The sequence below is a fragment of the Rousettus aegyptiacus genome, unplaced genomic scaffold (assembly GCF_014176215.1).
Source record: "Rousettus aegyptiacus isolate mRouAeg1 unplaced genomic scaffold, mRouAeg1.p scaffold_m13_p_7, whole genome shotgun sequence".
Classification (NCBI taxonomy): Eukaryota; Metazoa; Chordata; class Mammalia; order Chiroptera; family Pteropodidae; genus Rousettus; species Rousettus aegyptiacus.
The window spans coordinates 79692490-79712396 of NW_023416310.1; the positions used below are offsets into that span (position 1 = coordinate 79692490).

General features: G+C 37.0%; 1 protein-coding gene and 1 pseudogene across 1 annotated transcript in view; both read right to left on the reverse strand.

Moving 5' to 3' along the window:
• Nucleotides 1-19907, reverse strand: part of TENM2 (teneurin transmembrane protein 2) — a 2693686-nt gene that overhangs the window by 2077642 nt on the left and 596137 nt on the right. The window lies entirely within an intron of this gene.
• LOC118606075 lies at nt 5865-5982 on the reverse strand (annotated as a pseudogene).

The following is a 19907-nucleotide window of genomic DNA, read 5'->3' on the forward strand; positions in this document are numbered from 1 at the left end:
TACTTGGTAGGTCTCTATATAACAAAGGATCACTTAAATAAGAATTTTGTTTATTACAAAAAAATAGAGCCTCTTTTGGGTAAGATGTTCTAAAACAGCATATAATCACCTCTCATCCCTGCTCCCTCCTCAGGAAAATAGAAAAATAGAAACAAACATACTTTGTATAAAATGGAACATAAACAAAAGATATATCACTAAGAAAGATTATCCTTTCTTAAAAAGTTATAGAGAATTTAGAAAACATGTGATATATTTTTACTACAATTTAAGTGAAATTTTATAAGGAACATGTGAATGCACACCAGCATATTAAGCATTCTTTTGGGGTGTTTTGGGAACAAAATTTCTAACATGGGTGAGAAACAAGTAATTTGCAGACACCCTGCTGGCATCCAAGAAATCAATTAAATTCTGACACAACCTACCCAGGGACAACGCCAGGATTCAGTCCTACAAGACTGTCCCCCCAAAACTCCCCTTCCAGATTCAGACACCAGTTGCAAGCCCAGGTTGTTACCTATGCTCCTGACCACCTGGCTATAAACCAAAGATTCCCACGACTTGCTCCTCAGGTTTTAGTCATTTGCTAGAGTGACTCACAGAACTGTGAGAAATATTTTTACTTACTAGGTTATCAGTTTATTACAGGAGGAACTAACTCAGGAAGAGCCAGCTGGAAGAGATGCAGGGAGCAAAGTATGGAGACAAGGTATTGGGCTTCCGTGCCCCCTCAAAGCTGCTCATTCTTCCAGCACCTCCACGTGTTCACCAACCCAGAAGATCTGGGAACCCTGTCCTTTTTTTTTTTTTTTTTTTTTTATGGAGGCTTCATTACATAGGCATAATTTATTAAATCATTGATCAATGGAGACTGATTCAACTTCCAGCGCCGATCCCCACTATGAAGGTCAGGGGGTGGGGCTGAAAATCCCAACCTTCTAATCACCTGGTTGGCTCCATCCATCGGCAACCAGCCACCCTCTTCTGGTGCTCTCCAAGTCACTTACTTGACAGAACAAAGTGATAAAGGGTACCTTTATCACTTTTGCCAGGTATGAACTGGTTTGCCTGGTCAGCCCCAACTCAAATGCAAGGCGTTCTGACTGATCAAGGCTCTACCTCCACTTGGTAAATGCTCTAGAGGAAATGTGCTGAAGCTATTTTTTTTTTCTTCTTTTTTGTACCTAGGGGGACTGGGGCTAGCTTTTGCCACTGATCATCCCCTTTTATAAACAATGTAATAGGGAAGTCACACAGTAAAAAACAGGGTCATTTAGACAACAGCACTTGCGTTTCAGGAAAATTCCCTTAGAAGCCAGTGTATAAGGGGTAGGCTATTATAGCCCTTAAAACTTGTGTCAGATAGAAAAAGGGGATTATAGCACAGGGAAACACAGGTGGAGACTATTTTAAAAATAATGCAGTGATTTTTTTAATGCAATGATTTTAACAATGTGTGTTATTTAAAAAAAAAAAATAGCCACAGATTAAAGTTTATTGCGGAATTTATGTGAACATTAACTGTTGGCATTTATTACTGAGTTGCCATAAAAGCTCAATTAAACAAAAACCACATACTTTTCTTTTTAAAACTGTTTTCAAAGGAATATATAGAAAGATGTAAATCGTATTAGAACGAACGACACATAGATTTTTAGTGACCACCTTGTGATGGGGTGGGGAATCTGAGAAAGGTGATGTTAGGAGAGTCAGACCTATCTCTGGAAAAAAAAAAATGACACCAGGAATCCTAGGAGAGTTATATAACATTTTCTTTCCTTTTTACTACTTTTGGTATCAAGTTCATATAAAATAAACAAACTAATTTACTCACCAATAATTTGACTCTACCATGTTGTACTATTTGTTTTTCTTTCTGGGGTAGTCTGTCCAGCTGGAAATAGTCACCATTGAAGTGGGATTGGTAGGAAAGCGTGTCCCCATCAACATATTTTATGCACGGCATCTATTTGCACAACCATTTTTTGTAGCTTATCAAAGATAACCTACATTCTTATTCCATCTTTTCGTAGTAGTCTTAAAGTCATAGTTCCTGACCCATTTTTCCCTGCTTCCTGGCTGGTGACTGCATGCCAGAATCTTTCAGTTTTGAACAAGATACTGCTTGGTGGCTGCAAATTCAAGGTCCTTTTCTGAACCGTTTTAGACATATAGATGCCCATCCTCTATCAGAGAGTATTAAATTTAAATAAAAGAAACAGTTAAGATACTTTTATCATGTTAAATTTATCCAAGTTATATTTGATACGCAACTGTAAGTAAGCCACCTAAAATTTAAGTCAATTTCCAGTAAAAATTATTTAATTTCAATATTATAAAAAGTAAGGAATCTTCCTACTTAAGAAGTTTTTCATTCAGTAACTGCAGTTCATTTGCTAGGAGACTTTGAAATATACCAGAAAACAGGCTGGCTGGCAGGTTGGCTTGTGCTGCAAGATATTCTGACAACCTGTCAAAGTTCCACTTTTCTCACATTCTATCAACTTCTCTTTTCTAAAGAAAGCATGAAATGTCAAAATGACAGGTGCCGAAGTGCAGCAGCATCCAGCTTCTGGGCCTATTACCTTAGGAAAGGAAGAGTTGAAAAGTTGTGCAAGTGACATATGCTGAAGAGTGATATAATTTGCCAGGTAAAGGAGTGGCTTGATGGTGCGTACGTTAACCCTTTGGAGCCGATTGATTTGAGCTATCTCCTCTAGGAAAACTTTCAAGGGGTAGCTAGAGAAGAAAAAAAAAAAAAACATAGCTTCCGAGTAATTGGGCACCACTTTCTTTACTGCTGGTGAATTTCTCCAGTTAATTCACTGAATGCAATCAACAGTGCATAAAGAAGATGATGTCATAAAGTTGCCATATTTTAAATGGATGAATGGACCAATATTTCCCGATTAAAACATGGAGAACTACTGCAATTATATCTGCATAAAATCTGTTTCTGTGTGTGTGTGTGTGGTGTGTGCTACACGTGTGTACATACCTATGGGGAGAGTTAAGTATGACTTGATTAATTTATATTAATTAGGAAAAAGTCAGTCTAAATTAATGGGCAAGATTGAGTTATAAAGTACAGCTTAAAAATCATATTTTGTTACTTTTAAGTTCATATCCTGTCTTATGAATAGCTTTGACTAGCTTGCAACTCTCAGCTATTTCTTTGTAATGTACAAATAAGTTCCATAAAAGAACATCTTCTCCTAAGTGATAAAGAGTTCTTAATTATTTGTGTCAATTTCTGCCATTTTGTATAGTAGAGTGTTGTTTTTGAGGACAATGGAAATAGAAACGTTTGGCCAGGAGAGGTATGGCCAAGGGATCTAATAAAAATTGAAAAATGGCTGAAAGGGAAAAAACATAATTGGATTCCCAGTGGAGAGGTGGGAAATCTTTACAAAGCTAAGGATGAGGCTAGGGAAAGATTCTTTAGGAGAGACTTAGAGAGAGAGAGAGAGAGAGAAATAGAGATAGAGATGTGGGGCGGGGGTGGGGGAGGGCAGGAGGGAGGTGAATAGAGGGAAGAGAGAGTTAGTTATTCTAGATTGCAGATGGAAACAGTATTAATGATAGGAATCTGGATATGTAATCCTATCTGTACTCAGAGAAGTAACATGAAGCAGTTGAGAGTTCAGTCTACAGTTGTACTCTGTGAGCTCATGCCAGCTACTCACATCAAATGGTCCACAATTTATCAACTTTTCAAACAGAGGTACTTGAAGCATCTCCCTCATAGTAATGTTGTGAGGAATTAAATGTTATTATATGTATAAAGTAGCAGTTATTCCACGTTTGTATCTTTAGCAAATCAGTTTTAAAGGACTCTCTCTGTCTTCAGAAATTAAATTCTATTGCATCACATTTGAATGATAAATCAGACAAGAATGATTCTTAGCCTGAGGGAAGTTAGAACTGTAGCAACTAATTAGCAGTTAGTAATTAGTGTGTTTTACTAGTTGGAAGCAGTGTATTAAGAGTTAAAAACTACATGCAATTTGTAACTAACCCTCACATATAACCCATATGGAAATATTTTGCCAGCAGGTGTCTAGCTTATCTTCTACCAATAAAAGTCATACAAATTAGATTGAAAGGTACAAGGCAGACAGAGGTGATATTACTGCTACTCCAGCAACAATGAGCAGGTGGATATGAAAATGTTATGAAAATTTGCAGGGACATCTTAGCAAATCACCCAATTCTGGACTGCAAGCTATAGTGATTATTCCTTTGGCTTTTGCAATTTCTTGAACCTCTGAATAAAAAATGAAAGTGAAATTTAGTAGCAAATGTGAGATATTAGCGGTTTCCCTGACCTTAGCCTCTCCAGTTTTGCCAATGGTTCTATAAGCACCTAATTTTCTGGATTATATCCCATTCATTCCTCGAGGAATACTTAGAGGGGTTTTTGATTTTATTCTGATCAATCTCAAATATAATATTTGTTACCAAAAGTAATTTCAGAAAAAAGACCTTCAAAGATGGTGATGTAAGATAATTAATCTTTAGTGGTTAGGGTTGAAGGAAGTACCTATGATATTATAGAGCGTAAATAGGATAGTGATGCTTTGAAGCATTCAGTATCAAATAACTATTTAAATTATTACCTTTGATGCCTTAAATAAAGCAAATCAAGTAGCTTCCACAATGCAATATTAGGTAGGCTGTGGGGCACTCAAGCATTGTAAGATAGCATGGCTGATTCTGATTGTACCAAAGAGCATTAAGGAAGAAAATGTGAAGATCAGCACTTCTAATTTTCAGCTTGATATGATCAGAAAACCATAGAACTATGATATCCCTAAAAAAGTCTCCCCTTTTCCAGCTGTAGGCCTGATCGATCTAAAAACACAGAGTCAGCTTTTGATTTTGCAGGTTGGGGAACCAATTGAATGTATAAAGCCACCGGTCTCATATGAAATCTAGGCCACTGTTTGGAAGAGGATGGGGCCTTGAGGTTTGAAATGGAAGTACTCATGCAGATGTAGATGAATATAAGTACCTTGACTCTCGAGATTTCATTGAACTTCCCTTTGTAGCAGATGCAGCTCTCCTGCATCCCCTATCTGAAGAGATCATGTACTTTGCTTGAATACCTATAATGACATAATTTAAGATAGTGCTCTTTCAGGGGGAGGATAATTCTTTCAATATCCAATGCTAGTATACCTGAGTTTTGTTTCAGACCCTTGCTTAGAAACAGATTCCAGAATAATTTAAAGAAAATATTACAAAGACCTACACAGAAAGAGTTAGTGTATACATAAAATGAATTTCAGTATTTAGAATTGGAACCTTGGATTAATCTGTGCATTTTTAACCACCCCTCTCTATGTTTCCCAAGAAATGTCCTTTCACCAAAGCATTGATAATTAAAGATGTCAAGAACACAGTTATAAGAATCGCTATAATTCATATCTTCTACTGTTTGGGACAATAATCATCTTATCAATTGTTAGCTATTTCCTTTAGAGAGTCTATAGTCTTTAAGACTTAGTTTCCTTAACTGTAAAATGAGAATAAAAATAATCACTTTGTTCAGGCATTGATAATTGTTAATACTTGAGTGTTCTACGTAAAAGACACTCTGTAAATTTTTTACATTATTTAACCTTCTTGGTCTTCAAATTATGCATGTACTTTTTCTAGACCCCTCTTTACAGGTAAAATAGCTTACTTATGTCATGATAAACCCTGTGATTTGAACTAAGGCTTTAGGAATTATTATTATTATTATTATTATTATTATTATTATTATTATTATTATTATATTATTTTTAAGCAAGGCAACCCTTGGTTGACCTCACAGATTACAAAGACCTTGTCAGCTTACCATCCTTTATTTTTTATGCCTACAGTACCTGGTCTTCCTAGGTGGTCTCCCATTCAAGTACTAACCAGGCCTAACCCTGTTTAGCTTCCAAGATCAGACGGGATCGGACTTGTTCAGGGTAGCTGGCCATAGACTAGGATTTAGATTTTTTAACCACTATATTGCATACAGAAAGGTATCCATAAATATAAATTATTATTATTATCCTCATCGCCAACATGACTATTATCAGCATCACTATTATTCATGATTATTTATCTGTACTTTTGGTTATACTTCTACTATAGTAAAGCACTTCAGGTCATTGATGGATGTAGGAGGGTTTTAAATAACCAACAGCTGACTCTCTGAGTACAACCGGAACCCCAAATCATAACTTCTATGAACTTCAGTTTCCTGATCTAAAAAGGGAGATGTTCAATTGCACGCTCCCTTGAGATCCTTTTTAGTTCTATTAAGCAAGTTTTAGTAAGATCAACCTTTGAATGCTGTCAACTCATGGTGCATGGGTATATGCTCATAGCTTCAGTTATGAGCATGGTTGGTAATGGAAATATCAAAGACCCTCACTAAATATTAGTTATATTCATATTAAATTAATGCAAAAAATTTCATCCCGGGGCTCCTAGAGCCTCATTAGAAGCTCAAAATGTGTTATTTTTGTTTTTTCTTAATTAAAAATAAATTCTTCCTAGAGAGTATCCTTCTATCTAGTCGAAGTTGAGTTTCCACATATTTTTCATTCTATTATATTTCACACACCCTTTAAAATTATATATATATGTATGTGTGTGTGTATATATATATATATATATATATATAATCTTAGAAAGAATATTGGTGACTGAAAAACTAAGTATGATATTTTCTTAATTTTTATGCTACAATTTCCACTACAACATGATAAAAGAAGTTTTTCAGATCTTTTGGGAAATCGTAGCACCTTCTGAAAACTCAGTGATGAGAGATTGAAAGTTTTACTTGCTTTATTCAAATGTAAAACTCAGTGAAATTTTTAAAAAGTAGGCAGGTTTAAGAAGTATTATCTCTTTCATCAGTTAGACTTCTGAGATCTTAAATTAGGTCTAGAATTTTAACTAATGCATTATAAAACTCAACCCTTTCAGCACTAATCATTATCAAGCTAAGATGTATAAAAGGCCATTTTTATTAATTATTGTAAAACATAGATATTAAAAAGGAAAAAAATCTGTCCTAGTTCTAAAATTTACAAAATAAAAAATAAAAAAATAAAAAAGATGAGACCCTTACATGCAGATTCTGCATCAAGCCAAACCAATTACCTGAGAAACAAATAATAATTCAGCTAGTAAATTCATTGTTTGATGGACACGGTACCAATTAACTAATCCAACACGATGCAATTAACAACTTTGACTTACTATTATTATTATTTTTTAATGAATTGGCTTCCTTGGCTTCTTTTTTTAATGTCACGTAGATACAGCAGCAGATAACAATAATAATATTGAACTGAGAGGTTAAACGATTTAAATTTGAAGACTACTGTTGCAGAGGCCACACTTAATAAATCAATGTATTTAAGTTACTTGGAGATCTACGGGTTAAAGATTACTTTGCTGGTGGTGTGTTTATTAATCATCATACATTGTAAACCCATGTGCAACACCAAGGAGCTTGTCTTTCTTAGTTATCAATAATATTATGCATTTTCAGGTAGTCCCAAATCTCCCCTCCACCCAGGATTACCTGGCTTTCTTCAACAGATATCATTTACTTCTCTGCAGTAATAGATCAAACTTTACACCTCCCCGCCTTACCTTTACTTAAGGGTGCATGATCAATTTAGTGTAGAATACCAATATAATAGTTACAATAAGCAGTACATAAGCCATTCATTATTTGAGCCTAAGAAAACATTGTGGGTTTTTTTTTCCTGCTTGTTTGTTTGTTTGTCCCGCCCCCCCCCAGCCCCCACCCCGAGCAAGCAGAGTCATTTGTGTGAATGAAGAGAAGAAAAATTCAAATGCCATTCCTGTGCAGAGAAAGACAATGTCAAAGCAGACCTCCTGGCTCTATCAGCAATTGTTCGACGCTGCTCAATTAATTGAAACATGTAATCTATTACACAGTGTTAACCTCAATGCACGATATGAAACCTGTGTGGAAATAGCAGATGGGTATCCTGTTTAGGATGAAGGGATATTATATTAACAAATAATCATAATAAAAACTTTATTATTCCCCTAAGACAAATCTCCCGCTATTTCAATCCTAAGTGCCAATCAATAAATTTTAATAGTCAGTCATTTTTCATGATTTCTAGTGGAGAAAGAGGTAAACATTTAATTTGAGTGAAACGTCAGGAATAACTATAATAGTCACTAGAATCATCAGATCTTGGAATATAAGATATGAATGGAGGCTTAGAAAATATCTAGTTCAATCTTTGATGAAAGTACTAAATTCTGGGGATTCGTCCTTATCAGAACCTCATCAGGAGCAAATCTGAGTCTTGACTCCATTTTTTCCTTCAGGGTTTTTTCCAGTATCACTTTCCAGCATGCTCTGGGATTACTTTAAAGTGTAGGGAAATTTATACCCAGACAGAATTTGGGTCTTTTGCTAAGAGCAGCTGTGCTGTCATACTTTGGGATAGATCTTAAGCATTCTTCTTCCACATCGTGACCCACCTCAAAGAATCCTATCCTCTCATTCTTGGATTAAGTTCACCACAGCTAATCACAGTTTGTCCTCTTCTTCTGTCTGAAGGAAACTCCATAAGGTCGGGACCTCCATTTGCTGTATTGCTTATTGTGTATCTAGTAACTGGCCAGATAGAAAGTACTTAATAAAAAATAAGCTGATTGAATTCAAATATCTCAATATCCTGATTCCCATGCTTCCATGTTAGCATTTTCCCTTCACATGCTGTCATCCTTTGACATATCCATGAGAATATATTAAGAAAATCTGATACCCGCCCATTTCCATCCGTGCCTATATAGGATGCTACATAACAGGTTTTCTTTTCCTCAGAATCAGTAGGGACTTTTATCATTCTTCAGAGAGCTAGAAAGAACGCCGGCAAAAGCATTACCAACTTCAATGGAAAGAAAACACTTAATCCTATGATATTTTAATGCAATATTGAAGGTATTTTTGAGAATATATCTAGAGGACATCTCTGTTCTACTTTGGCTTTCAATATGATGCAAATTTCCCATTCACAAAGGAAATGACGATGTTACCAGATGGGTATACAGTGTTTTTATGCAACTTATAGCAGCTCTTCTAATTTAGTGGATCAGGTCTGATATATATCGCCCTCTGCCCACTGTTTTATTTGATTCAATATAACAAGGGAGTACTCTTTCTAACCACAATACTCCAGTACTCATAATTCTGCCCAAACATCACAGGTAAAGTCTCTTCCCAAAAGTGAATTTGGAAAAGAAGGAGACCCCAGTTTTGTCATCTATCTGGCACAATAACCATAGAGCCTTATGTTTGTGAAGCACTGGGCACAATTTTCCCATATGCTACCACCTCTGGGGTTATAAAGACATTGTGTGGTAGGCAAAGCAGCTCTGATTGTCCTCATTTGGCTGTAGTTGTGGGGCCTCCGATAAAGCAGGTGTTGAGACCAAGATCATACAACTAAGAGGAAGCATAGTGGGAATTCACAGCACAGGTTTCTAACTAAATCTGTTCTCTCGCCAGAGTGTGCTTTGTAGTTCCTCAAAAATATGAAGGTTTATATGCCGGAAAATACACACGATCGCTGGATAAACATGGTATATTTCTACGAATTGGACATTTTCTCCAAATTTTTTCAAGAAAATACAATTTTGTGTGAAAATAGATACTGGTATGTTAGAGAAGAATGCAAAACTTAAGATGTTAAAAACATAAAGTACAAAAGTTAAAATTCCTCCATTTACATACATGGATCCCTAGTTACATGTTTATTTTGTGCTATGAAGTAGGCTTAAGCATGAACATGTAAGCAGCTCGGGGCACTGGACTTCCTCACTAGTAGAGATGAACATTCTGACCATCCACTCCCATCTCCCTGTCTGTATTCTCCTTTGATTCACTCAGAGGTATGCAGATTTGGAAAATAAGAGGCTGTTGATAATGACGGGGATACAGAGGCTGGCTCTGATCACAAAATAAATTATGTGGGAATGAAATCACATGGATGTTAATATATAATATAAGTCTTCAAGGAAAAAAAGTCCAAGTGATTTTGCAATAATGGTTTCAACAGTGGTCAACAGTTTTCTCTACTGTAGAACTTCTCAGAGTCACAAATGTACTACATGTATAATGGATTCTCTAGGAAGAATAATATGTAGTATTTTGGTATATTTTGTTAAACAGAAACGTATCCTAATTGTTGTAGTGGTAAGGAAAGTTTTATTCAAGACTTTTGTAATGGGGACTTTGTAATAAGGGTGGGGGGAGATTGTACTCAAATCTGAGTACAGGAAAGACAGCTGGGAATTTACAGCCAATGAAGAGAGGGAGGGGCATCAGTGGACGGAAAAGTACTAAGAGGATTGGGGATTCTAGCTAAAATGACTTAACGGAATTCTTCCTGAATTAAGGCCAGTGAGATCACATATTAAGGGTTGGAAATGATCACTAAACTGACTTAGCAGAATTCCTGCTACAACTGGGCTAGGCAGGTTGAAGATAGGCTGGGAGATAGGAGGGAGGGCAAGATCAAGGCTTCCTCAGCAATAAGGTCAGAGAAGCCTGGTTCAAGACTGTTCAAGGAGAGACTCTCTGTGAATGTGAACTTACTTGACACAGAGCTCTTTTTTGGTGGGTCACTTTGTTGGACTAGTTGTCACAGAACATATTTGGGAACTTTCTGCCCTACTCCACTTTTTGGGTTATAGTTAATTTATGATACTACCAGACACATCCCTCAAAGTGCTCTGTATTATTTCTACATGCTAACCACAGCATGTGTGATCCCATCTTGCAAACAAAAAGTTAACACTTGGGTGAAATATATTGAGGTTATATAGGTAGAAAAAATAAACAATAGGTTTAGCCCTCCCCTTTGTTCAATCTGAGTGTCCTTCTGAAACAACATTTTTACTCATTCACTGAATAACTCTGGGTAAGCCACTTAACCTTTGGGTCTTCAATTCCTCATTGGCATAATAAAAAGGGTTTAACTGAATGATCTCTGATGCCCTTTCCATCATTAAAAAAAAAAAAAAAGTACCTGTTAGGTTTTCTGTGCTTCTATGTATCCAATTAATGTTTTACAAAGAACAGATTGAAATAATCAGTTTTCACTCTCATGGTCTGGAGAGAGAAACAGATTTTAGACAAGAGAGGAAGGCAGGTGCTGGTTTCTAATATCTTCTGCCAAAAGTATATCCATTTTGGTTTTAAGGAAATCTTTCCCCAAAGAAAACTGGATACTCTAAGAATATAAAAATATAAGGATGTAAAACTGAGGCGCACACATGAAATCCAAATCCCAAAGGACCTGCAAATAGGAATATTTATTCACATTTCTCGGTGAGAAGCAACCTCTTTGTGTCAGATCTGCAGTCTATTGTTCTTAACTCACCACAGCAGAAAAAGAAGGATGTCAATGCAAAGTCCTATATAAATAATGAACTAAACAAGTTAAATTTGCTGGGTAAGCCTTATTCAGAGGAGTAGGGGAGTGCATTCTCCCAAGAAGTCATCTTTTAGCCTTTAAACTTACGAAATCAACATCTCCTACTTAAATTTGGAAATCCACTTTGTCCTATTTTTTAAAAAATTAAATAAATGTGAGAAAAATCACTCAAGTGTTTATTTTACAACTGGGTGTAGATGTATATTTTAAAGCAGAAGCAAGACTTGAAGAACAGACATTTAAATTCACACCTTCCCTTGTTTCTATAAAATTGCTACAAATTTGATTACAATTTTGTACTAAAATCCAGAGTTACAGTTGGAAGAGACCTGCTCAAAGTCATCTGCTGTAACCCCTTCGTTTTACAGATATGAACATGAGGGAGTTTCAGAGAGACAAAGCCCACAGACTGAGTGACAGAGTTGGGTCCAGAACCCAGGAATTAGACAAGCAATGCAGGATGGCTAACACTGGGCTCACTTGTGAAATCGACGTGCACTTGTCCCATGGAATCTGTAATCTCCAATTGTGTTCCTGTTATGGAATTTGTTGTTCTGTTTTCTGACTCTGCACTTGATTTGCAATTCTGGGCCATAGCAATATGCTTCCCCAGAGTACTGAGCAGTGGTCAGTGAATTTAATCTGTCTCACACTGCGATCTGTGAGCTAAATTGTTACAGCTCCACCTAGTGGAAAAATTCACATAGAGGGGAATGGCAAAGATATGGCCCGCTGAGGAAGAGGCTGCAGGCAAGAGGGCAGGATGCAGCACCCGAGGTTAAAGCTGCAAAAAGCCGTGTTGACAACTGGCAGTAAACTAAAGATTGTTATGGAGAAATCAAAGTATAATTATTAGGGGGGGGGGGGGAAACATCAGCTTTCTCATTACTTCAAGGACCTCTAGAGATTTTTATAGCTTCTGGAGGATGCTGTTAGGTATGAAGAGAAGAGAGTCAGAGGATGGAATTAACGGAGCTCACAAGTGAAAAGTAATTCTTGCAATTTTCCTAAAAGTGCACACAGGCAAGTGCTGCTCCGCCTTTGGAGTCTGACTGGTCCCCGCAAGATCCCTTAAGGACAAAACAGAAAGGCAAGTCCTGGTCCACAGTCAGGTACCTCTGCCTGCCTTCCCAGCTGGTAACAGAAGTCCTATGCTCAGAGCTTCACTAGTTTGCATGCACCACGTACCTTTTGCTGTCTTTCTACAGAGGCATGACCAGAAGCCAGCGGTCTCAGTTAATATGCTACGATCCCCTGAAAGCCAGACAATGCTGTCTCTTGAGAAACGGCATCTCCAGAACATAAGTGCTATGTGTTCACACATATGGGGGGGGGGGCAGAAAAAAATTAACAGTCTTTCAAGATAAGTGTCAACATCTTGGGTTTTCACTACTAAGGAGCCAAGTAGCTTCTACTGCATCACTTTCTCCCTATACAAACATTTCCAGGACATTTCACTCTGCGTTAAGTACGACTGCTTTCTGAGAAGAACGGGCAAAAGAACCAGTGCTGATTTTCTTTTATTCAAACCAAGTTTATTTTCTTTTTATCAACATCTATATAGTGCATTCAGAAAGCTTTTGCATCAATAGCAACTTTAAGATTGTCCTTGACATTAAACATTTCTATATTTGAGACACAACACTCTTCTGAAGAAAGTATGTAATGTTCTAAGGCAGAGTTGGCATAAACCTTGCAGAATCATAGGTAAATGATGCAAAGAATGTAGCATGCATTCAATAAACACTTCTTGAATTGGAAAGGCAGTTTGTGATCTAATAGGCTTGATTTGACATGGTTCCTGAGGAAGCTGGTTGAGCAACTACAGTGAATACCCAAGAGGATTGGGACCTAGAGCTTCATGCTAAAGACTCTGGGGTTTGTGAGAGAGAGCTGCTATCAAGCCAGTTCTGCCCCTTGCTAGTTGTGCGAACATACATAAGTTACCTAACCTCTCTGTGACTCAATTTACCTGACCAGAAATTACAGAGTAGGAATAATATTTAATTTAGACATTTCTCGTGACCATGCAAAACTATATGTAAGGTCCTTAGCACAGCGTCTGGCACAGTGTAGCAAGCCCTTGATAAACCCTGGGAATTTGTGGGTGCCATGTTGCAAAATCAAAACTTTGATCAAGAATGGTTTCTATTAAAGGTTTCACTTACACAGGTTAAAAAAAAATAATGAGAACAAGGTAACCGACCAAGGATTATGTATTAATCGACTAATTTATAAAAGTACTCTGAAGGACTTCTTTTGTATGCAAATCTTTGTGTGTCTGACATAAGTTTGATTAAAGTATTAGTCAGAAATGAACAATACTGCATTAGAGACTGAGAGAAGCTACAGAGGCACGGCCTGTATTTTGTCCTTTGTTAGTAAGGAGGGCAAACATACAACAGCAAATGAGCGAAATAACATCACAGAAAAATTTTAAAAAAATCTATTAGTAGTTCCTGTTGGGCAAAAAGAAATCTGTAAATAAGTCCTGGATACTCAGTGGAGGACATTGAGGATGGTGGTATCTGTAACTAATGGAGTGGAGTGGGAGTAAAGTGCCAAGGAAATCTCACAACACATTAGAGCCAAACAAATCACACAGACTAGTAGAAAAAAGACTGAAGGGTATTTGGGATGTTTAGAAACATGCACCATGTTGTTATATGAGTAGGACAATTACGAGATCAATAAGCAAGTTCATTTGGCATATAATTCTACACTCGCACAGTTTCTGCTTTTCTGAACTAAATATTGTGGTCAGTAAAAGGATACAATTCAAAATTTCTGATTTAGTTACTGTGGTAGGCAGAAAAATGGCCTCCCAAAGAAGCTCACATCTCTAGAATCTGTGACTATGTTACATTACATGCCAAGGGAGGGGAATTAAGGTTGCAGATGGAATTAAGGTTGCTAATTAACTGTTTTTAAAATTAGGAGATTATCCTGGATTATGTGTTATATTCAATATAATCATAAGGGAAGATCAAAGCAGAAAAGTTAGTATCCAAGTGATGAGATGTGAGAAATTGTCTATTGCTGGCTTTGAAGACAGAAGAGAGAGATGAGCCAAGGAATGCAGGCAATTCTAGAAGCTGAAAAGAGCCAGAAACAGACGTCCTACCCTAGAGTCTCCAGAAAAGAGTGAAGCCTTACAAACACCCTGGTTTTAGCCCAGTAATACATGAGTTAGATTTTTGAATCCCAGAACTGTAAAAAGTAAACTTATGTTGTTTTAAGCCACTAGGTTTGCACTTTGTTACAGGATCAATAGGAAACTAACATGTTCGGCCTATCTACTTCTAGGAGAATGAATTCAGAAAGCTCACATTATTGATGTGTAGTTATAGCAAAGCACCTAGAGGGGATTTAGACATGAAGGAAGAAGATTTAGAGCAGAGATGATCCATTTTAATCACAAAAGGCTGAGGTAGGTTCTGTCTTCCTAGAAGCATCATTGGAAGTCCCTAAGTGTAGACTTTCTAGGTGACATACCATCAGATGGTCTCATGGTATGTTCATAGTGATCCAAGACTTAAAGATTTGGGGCAAACAATTTTGACAAAGTGCAGCTAGAGGGGTTGGTCCTGGAAGCAATGGGAAGAAGGACTTACAGTAGCAAGAACAGAAGGATGTAGTAAAAAAGTCCATACCCACGTGCAAATTGTAGGAGATCGGAACAGGCAAATGAAACAAAGCCTGGATAATAGGGCCAATGTATAGACTTCTATCTTTACAAAGGAAGATACTCAGCCCCTGTATATAGAGACACTGCAAGAAAAAATGGAAATGTAGGGTGGATTAAGTCTTAATGAGGGAAATCTCAGTGCCTTCTTGTAGCCTGAGTTCACATATGCTTTTGTAGTTGTTGTTGTTACAGCTGGAATATTTTAAAACAAGCCACAGTGAATGAATATGTCCATATTAATTTTTATAAATGTAAACACACATACAAAATACATGCTTATTCTGATACATATCTCATTCGCCATTATCTTTGTCTTCTCTCAGTCACTTTTCTTCTTTCTCCCCTTGGGAACTGTACAGTCTGGTCAGCATGGCAGAGAACAAAGAAGCTATTTGAAGAGTATAGAGACAAGAGATTGGATGGCCTTGGGGAGACCTTGACTAAGTATTTGCCTGGATTCATCAACAACTGTAGTCTGTGACATTGAATCTTTGAAATAACATCTTTTTCTATTGTAACCAGCATGAGAACTTTCTAATCTCGACCCCCAAATGATCTCTATCAGAGTTATCCAGATGTTCCACACACCTATCCAAAATTTAAGTCACACAAACATACAATATGTTTTCCAGAGCTGATTTGAAGCAAAAGTTGGAAGAAAACCAAGCAGAGAAAATGCAATTATCACAGTGTTTATTTAAATATTTATAAAAACACTCATTTGAAATCTGTTTTATTAGTTTGGGTGACATGGTAACACTTACTGCAAGAGGACAGCAATTGGAGTCTATATTTCTTAGAAACGACAAAGCAAATATTCTATACACAGTTTCCTTTCTCTCTCTCACACCCACGCGCACATGTGCACACACCCACCCCCCTGACACACACAGTTCCATGACCTTTTATCCTCATGATATGCTGTAATAAAAAGAAAGCTAAAAATTCTAGCATGAAATAATTGTGATCTGTAGAATAGCCTCTTTATTTCTCCCTACCCGATGACATGCTTTTTAGGATATATCTTTAAAAATATAAAAAAATAAAATAACTTTCTTAAAGTTATTTCCCCAAAGAAGCCTCTCTTTCAGCAACTGGATGAAGGTACAGTGTCACGACTAATCAAAATCCCTTTGTGTAGTGTTTTTATTCATGTATTGTAGGATTTCACTTTCCCTTTTCCTTAATGCCATGTCTGCTTTCTACTCTAGATTGTAATTTGCTTGAGGGCAGAGGCTGTACTTCCCCTTTGTTGAGCACAAGTATTTTGAAGGCCCTGCAGTACTGTGAGTCCTCAATAGAATTTCATTGATGATAGGGATGTTTTTGAAAATGTCTAAGGAAAAAAGCAGGCAACTCTGGCCCACTGTGGCCTTCACTTGCTTAATCTAAAGTACCTTTCCTTCTGCCCATAAACAATAATGCACCCAGGCAGCACATATGAAGGAAAGTGAGTCAGAAGAGCAATTCATTTTTCCAGTGCCCTTATGTGACTCCTCGATGCCTTAGACATCTGCTTGAGGATTTATTTTAAGCATACCAGGCATGCAGTTTCTAGGCTCCATAAGCATAAGACTTGATTCCACTTTCCCCTCCGCAATCCTCACATTCTTAATGCTTAAACTGTGCCCTTGCGACTTTTCTGTTAGTTAAGAGATGTACAACATAGGGGCAAAAATCAATCTTAATTAAGGCAAACTCTGGAATTATGATCGAAGGGAGGTACATTAGCCCAGTGCTTCCAGACCCCCACACACCGTTGTTATTGATGTTTGGACAGATGGGGAAAGTGAAACAGGAGTCAATACTTCGATCTACCGTGTTCTCTAAGGATCTGAATTTTTAACACATCCATAATGAGTACTGGTGGTGTTTAATAAATACACAGCAGCCCCTAAGAGAGGCTCTGCGTGTGAAAGACACCAACAAAGTCCTGGAAGCTTCTGCCTGGGAGGCAGAAGTAGGCTCGGCTTGATAGAACTAAGAGATAAATGTCGTTTTTCCCAACGACTTTCATGTCTGGGGAGCCTTTCGCCAAGGTGATCAGTGCCACTCGCATAACCTTAGGCTTTTCTCTTAAGTGAAATTATTTACTGTAAAATGTAAAGAATTCAATTAATTCTATGTAGATCAGGTAGACAGGTGTTGCCCCACCCAACCACGCCCTCCTCTCCTTATCTACTAATATTGCCAGCCACCTAAAGTCACCTCAGAAGTAATTCTACCTCAAGTCCTCAAATTCCTGACTATCGTTAATTAATTTATCAATGCCATTTGACCTAAGAGAGCTAATCAATTTTCTCTCCTGCAAAACTTTTGTTAAGATTCAAGAAACCTAGTTCTTTCAACTTGATTCAATGGAAAAAAAAATATTTAATCAGGGGAATCATATTGGGGTACCTATCTGCTTCTCTCTTTAACTCGAGATGTAGAGAAACTGGTCTGAAGAAAGAAAGAATGAAGATGTGCTCAGAGTAACAAAGGAAAGAGATCAAAGAACTTCCCATGGTGAGAGATTGAATCATCCATGGTACTGATTACAAATCCACGGAGGTTTAGATCCACTTTTTAATTTTTGGTTGTATGAAATGCTCCCATATGCTTTTCATAAATTTTTACTTTTGTTTGTTAGTTTGATAAGTGTCTGCTTCTTGTAACTCAAATATTCCTAAATCCATCACTTCCTTTGTCAAAAATCTGCTGAACTGTTGCTATTCAAGACATGGAGATAGAAAAGACACATTTTCTGCCTCTAGTAGGTCGTGGTGTAGTTGGAAAGCCAGATAGTAAAGCAACAAATTATATTGCAATGTTATAAGTGAAATGAAAGAATCACTATGATACCTGAAGGTCACTTAGCAAATGGATAGATTGAGAATTTGAGGAAAAATTTTGGAGAGAGGACTATCTGAGACAGGTTTTTTAATGGTCAACAGAAATTTTCTAGATAAATAAGACAACTCAAATCATTTTTTTTTTTGCAACAGGAACAGAAGGTAGAAAAACAAAGAGGCCTAAGAAAGTAATATGTAGTTAATGAAACAAACAAGCAAGCAAACAAACAACAGCAACAAAAACGTGACATTTCCTGGCCCTTGAAACAGTGTCAGCCAACACAAATGTAAAGAAAAAGAGAAGGATCTGATCCTCTCTCATCCTAAAAGGCTTAGACTTATGTTATATTTTAATAGATAATTTATAGGAATATGGACAAAGCTACACTCACTGCTAACGAAAAGGCCCCAAAAGAGAGTATCTCAAGGGATAGCCTCAGACCAACGATGGAGGCTGATGAATAAGAATGGCCTTAGAAGTCTCCAAAATACCCAGCTGCTTCTCAGGACCTTATTCAGATTGTTAGAACTCCTACAGCTTGCACAATCCGGCTGTGCATCTACTGCACGTGGATTTGGCAAGGATATGTCCTCTACTCTTGGCTGATGGTCAGCCTAAGAATGTCTATTTATCTTTGCTTTTCACTAAACCTCAATAGGTCTCTGGAAAAGGGAGGGATTCCGCAGGTAGGGAGTAATCTGCTTTGGCTTGAAGAGATTGAACCCATCTGTCCATGATGAACACTTTCCCAGTTTTCTCATATAGCATTGATTATTCCAAGAAAATTGAGGGAGTTATTTCAGAGTCATGAATCAAAGGATATATAGACATAATAACATTTTGTATTTTTATTAGAAATCATAATAATGACTAACTTGCTACTGAGTCTTGTATCAGGTACTATGTTAAATGCTTAATGTATATATTCAAGTTGAATCTTTTCAAGAATCCTCTGAAGTATATACAATTATTGACCTCGATTTATAGATTAGGAATATAAGCATTAGAGACATTGAGTAATGACGGTTTTATACAAACAATATGTTAAGGACACTACATATATCATCTCTAATTTTCGCAATGATGTGAAATGTGCTAACACACTAATTCTTATCTTACTGGTAAAACACACACACACACACACACACACACACACACACACACCCACAATTAGATTCCAAATACTAAGAAATTGCTATTGTTTACTAACAACTGTTCTTGGTGCTTTATTTCTACTAGCTCATTTAATCATCACAAATACACTATGAAGTCGATATTGTTATCTCCATGGAAGACTACAAACTTAGGAACTGAGGAATCTGTTAATAATAATTAGTACTTCTGGTAGGCAAAATAATGGTCCCTCAAAGATACACATATTCTAATCATCAGAATATGTCAATATGTTAGTTTACATGGCAAAAGGAAATTAAGGTTGCAGATAGAATTAAGTTTGCCAATCAGATAACCATAAATTAGCTGGATTATCCAGGAGGCTCCAATGTAATCGTAGATGTCTTTAAAAGTGAAAGAAGGAATCAAAAAGTTGGAATCAAGAAGATGTCAGCAGGAGAAAGAGTTAATCTTACATTGTTGGCTTTGCAGATAGAGGAAGGGGCTGTCAGCGGAGGAAAGTGAGTGGTCTCTAGAAGCTGGAGAAAGCAGGGAAAATGAGTTCTTCCCTACGGCCTCCAGAAAGGAAAGCACCCTGCCAAAATCTCAATCTTACCCAGTAAGATCCATATCAGACTCCTGCTCTACAGAAATGTAAGATAATCTATATTGTTTTAAGCTAATAATCTATGACAATTTGTCACAGCTGTCATAAAAAAATAATACAGTACTGTACGACCATTTTGCCATTTAATCCTCACATTAGCCTTACGAAGCTGACATTATTA